Source organism: Tursiops truncatus, chromosome 7, assembly GCF_011762595.2.
Source record: "Tursiops truncatus isolate mTurTru1 chromosome 7, mTurTru1.mat.Y, whole genome shotgun sequence".
Taxonomy (NCBI): Eukaryota; Metazoa; Chordata; class Mammalia; order Artiodactyla; family Delphinidae; genus Tursiops; species Tursiops truncatus.
The window spans coordinates 20,774,725-20,779,652 of record NC_047040.1 but is presented as its reverse complement, the minus strand read 5'-3'; positions in this window follow the sequence as shown (position 1 = coordinate 20,779,652).

Below are 4,928 nucleotides of genomic sequence, written 5' to 3'. Positions count from 1 at the left end.
CATGCGGACTTCAGTAGTTGTGGCTCGCGGGCTTCAGTAGCTGTGACTTGTGGGCTTCAGTAGTTGCAGCACGTGGGCTTCAGTAGTTGTGGCATGTGGGCTTCAGTAGTTGTGGCTCGCGGGCTCTGGAGCGCACAAGGAAGTCCCCTCATAAACTGTTGTTAGGAGTATAGGTTCATACATTTATTTGGCACAACTTTCTGGCTAGATCTACTAAAGCTGAGCAGTGGGATACTCCATGATCCAGAAATTCCACGTCTAGGTAGGGACGCCACAGAACTGTGTGCCCACACTCAGTAAATGACATGTTCTGGGAGACTAGAAGCAGCTGTGTTCATAGGAGTCAAAAAGCGGAAACTAGCCAAATGGCCATCACCAGTAGAATGGAGAAATAAACTGTGGTGTAGTCATACCGTGGCACACTCCTCAACAGGAGAAGGCATGAACAACTACATGCAAGACCATGGACAAATTTCACGAGCCTGATGTTGAGCGAAAGAAGGCAGAGACAAAAAGACTACGTATTGTATGTTTTCATTCATGGGAAATGCAAAAACGGGCAAAATTCATCCATGCTAGTAGAAGTAAGGACAATGGTGACCCTTGGTGGGGAGGTAGCCAGAAGGGAGTCTTCTGAGTTCTGTTAATGCTCTCTTTCTTCATCTGGTTACAGGGGTTGGCCAATCTGTGAACGTTCCTCAAATTTATGATATGTGTACTTTTTTGCATCTATGTTACATTTCCATGAAATGTTTTAAAAATACTCTTCTCCATCTCCTGATGACTTAATGGAGAAAAATTTCAGCTTGGGTCTGGCTTGCATTTAATACTTCTCTGGCTCGGGCCTTCCCTGGTGGCACAGTGGTTAAGAATCCACCTGTCAATGCAGGGGACACAGGTTTGAGCCCTGGTCTGGGAAGATCCCACGTGCCGCAGAGGAACTAAGCCCGTGTGCCACAACTACTGAGCCTACGTGCCACAACTACTGAGGCCCGCGTGCCTAGAGCCCATGCTCTGCAGCAAAGAGAGGCCACTGCAATGAGAAGCCCGTGCTCGCTGCAACTTGTGAAAGCCCACGCGCAGCAGTGAAGACCCAATGCAGACAAAAATTTAAAAAAAAACAACAACAAAACTTCTCTGGCTCATCTTTTGTTAACCAGAAGAGTATATCAGCTTCAGAGGCTGCAGTAAGCAACAGTATCCAACTTGAACTGAATAACGTTTCTTTCTTTTTTTTTAAAAAAATTAATTAATTTATTTTTGGCTGTGTTGGGTCTTAATTGTGGTGTGCAGGCTTCTCACTGCTGTGGCTTCTCTTGTGAAGCATGGGCTCTAGGAGCGCGGGCTTCAGTGGTTGTGGCACGTGGGCTCAGTAGTTGTGGCACAGGGGCTTAGTTGCTCTGCGGCATGTGGGATCTTCCCAGACCAGGGCTCGAACCCGTGTCCCCTGCATTGGCAGGTGGATTTTTTTTTTTTTTTTTTTTTTTTTTTTTTTGCGGTACGCGGGCCTCTCACCCTTGTGGCCTCTCCCGTTGCGGAGCACAGGCTCCGGATGCGCAGGCTCAGCGGCATGTGGGATCTTCCTGGACAGGGGCACGAACCAGTGTCCCCTGCATCGGCAGGCGGACTCTCAACCACTGCGCCACCAGGGAAGCCCAATAACGTTGTTTTGTTTTCATTTTGTTTATTTTTATTGTTGCTATCTATACGTGGCCATCAATACTGCCTTTCCATTTATGGTAGTGATATAAAATTAAAAAAATAGCTTTAAGTAAAAAAGGAAAAAAAAGCAAATTGACTTACATTAAAAAAATATTATGTAAATGATAGTACAGGTGGTACTTAGTTATGGTAAACCTTGTGAGGGTGGAGTCTGTGAAACACTTTTCAAATGGAAAAAGCAGGGATTAGGGGGAGGGGAGAAAACCAGTTTCAACCTGTCCCCATCTCTCAACGAGTCCTTACTGCTTAATGCCCGGCACAGACAGGGCTCTCAGGCCAAAGGACATCACAGAAGAATTCATGAGAAACGTAAAGGAAGGTATGCTCCAGGAATGGTGGGCAAAGCAGGGGGCTAAAAGCTGAGAACCTGGGTTCATTCAAGATTTATCTAGCCTCTCTGTACCAGGCACTGTTCTAGGCCCTGGGCCTGCAGTGATGAACAAAACGGTGGAGTCTCAGGCCAGCCAGTAACCCACCTGTGGTCTTGGTCAAGCCCCTCCTCTTCCCGAAACTTCAATCCATTGAGGATGTTCTGTGATTGAAGCCTCAGCAGCTGCTGGTCTTTCTGGAGTAGAACTATGAACCTCAGAGTGGTTAGGAAAGGACTTGAAAAAGATGGGGTTGTTGTTGGTGAGTGGATGTGTGTACACAGGGAGGAGGGTTACTCTTAACCAGGGAATGAAGAGAAAAGAATTGGTGTAGGATCTTCAGACTCATTAGAAAGAAAAATCTCATTGAGCACTTGGCATTTGCAAGTTAGCCTTACTTTGCCTGCTCATCTCCTTGGTTCTTGGCTTACGAGAAGAACCTTAGGATCAAGAACCTTAAAGGAGATGGAAGGAGAATGCATCTCTGAACGAATGAATGAATGAATGAGTGAATGAATGAATGCCTCTCGTATCCTCTCAGTAGATTCATGATTCATTCCTACCTTTCATCCCCAGCTGCTGGGCATTGCAATGGTGACTGAGATCGGTGCCCTGTGAGGGGTATTTCTAGCGATAGTACTTTTCATTCATTCACTAATTCATTCATTCAACACATTTATTGAGTGCCTACTAGGTGCCAGGCACTATATTTTAGACCTGGTTCCTGTCCAATATGGCAGCTACTTGCCACATACGGCTATTGAGTGTTTGAATTTGGGCTACTTCAAACCGAAATGTGCTGTAAGCACAGAATACACCTCAGAGCTCGAGGGTTTAGTACGAAAAAAAGGAGTGTTAAATCTCTCACGAATAATTTTTAATGTTGACTACACCTTGAAATGATACTTTGAACAAATTAAGTTAAACAAAGTATATATGAACAAATTAAGTTAAATAAAGTATATATTAAAATGGGTTTCATCTATTTCTTTTTACTATATTTTAAAGTGACTACTAGAAAATTGAAAATTTCCCATGTGGCTCACGTTTGTGGTTTGCAATAGATTTTTATTGGACAGCATCACGCTAGAGTATCTCTACTCTGCAGATGCTCAGACTCTAGTGGGTGAGACCAACAGAAAGAAATGTTACTGAGCTGGCCCAGTATGCCAGGGCACACAGAGGAGGAGTGACCGGCTGCCTCCTCATGCCTGTCTCTTAGTTCTGTCTGATCTGCTCTAGACACAGCTCTAGTGATTTCCAGAAGTCCAGCTCTGTCTCTTTCACTCCTCTGCCCAAATAAGGATGCTGCACCCCCCTGCTCAATTAAATGAAGCCAACTCTCCACACAAGTCAACTGGATTTCCTGCCGGTCCTCCCCCTGCCCCCAAGCCTCCGCTGGCCAAAGTGGACTTCCTCTCTCTAACCTCGCTTTCCCATTTCCAGGTCCTTGACTTAGCTGGTCCCTCTGCTCAGGATGCCCTTGCTATGCCTGCATTTCCCCTGGTAGAATTCCAAGCTTCAATTTCAACTCTGACCTACCCGTGCAATCCCCATCACCTTACCATCTAAATATTTCTCCTCCTCAAAGCCTCTCACAACCAGTTATTTGTTCATTTCACCAAACTCTCACCCATAACATTGTTAGTTCCTTAAGATCAGGAACTTGCCTTCCTGGGGCATCTAGCTCACCTTCAGGGCCAGGTGGCCACTTGGTAAGTTGCTGTTCAGTAGAATCAAATGGCTCTCAGTTTTAAAGTTAGAAAGAGCTGGAGTGGAGAGCCCTGGTGGGGGAAGGGTGGCACGGAGGTGTTGAGAAATTATACTTGGGCTGGAGGTAGATTAATGGTCCAACCCCCTCCAAGAGAGTCTCTTTGACAAGGAGCTTTGTTAGGGTCACAGGAGGTGGGTGATGATTAAAGTGGGGTCCAGCCTGGAATTTCCTGGAGCTGGGGACAGCTTGGATCAAAGAATCAATCTGAACAATGAAGGGAGGCCATTCTTGTCCATCTGCATTTATTGGAGAGAGCTCTAAATGACCTTACTCCAGGACATTCTCCTACACCTGGAAAGCTGATCTGACGTAAGACCACTGAAGCAGGGTGTTCTGTCCTGCAGCAAATGCCTCGAGATCTGTGGCTGGAGGCCCAGGTCCCCAAGGGACTATTTGTGGGGGGAGGTGGAGCAGAGCAGGCGGAGAGGAAGGGAGGTTTCTTAGTGTCCAGAAATTGCATTTCAGGTACTAATATGTTACCAAATGCTTGCAGGGTTGAGAAACTGAAATGGTCCCTAAGAGGGGCTGTTCGGGGTAGGCTGATCTAGAGGATGTGAACAGCCTCCTGATTCCTAAGTCACTGTCCCAAGCAACACGACAGCAGTGGGACCCGAGGATGGAGGGAATTGCTGGGAGGGGACTGAAATCTACTTGAAGGTCATGTCTGCCGTCCTTTGCATTCCCTCCAGCAGTGAGCCCAGCGCCGGCCACATGGGAGGCGCGCAAACGAAGCCTTTCCGAATTGAACCGAAAACAGGAGACAAAAGCACCCACTCTTGTCCACTCCCGCGCCAATCTTACCCAAACCCCCAAGTTATTCTCATCCTCCAGGAGTCAGGGAGCCCGGGGTAGAAGGGTGTGGAGGGAGAGAGGCCAGGGGGTGTAGGGGACCCACGCAGCATGCAAGGAAGTGGAGATGGGCGAGTGGGCGTGCGCGCACGCAGAGGCCCGCGCGCGGGAGTGTCGGGGGAAGGGGGTGGTCTCCAAAAGGGGGAGGGGAGAAGGCAGGGGGCGGGGAGAAGCAGGGCCCTTTAGGACCCGGCTGCGGCGGCGGGGGAGGAGAA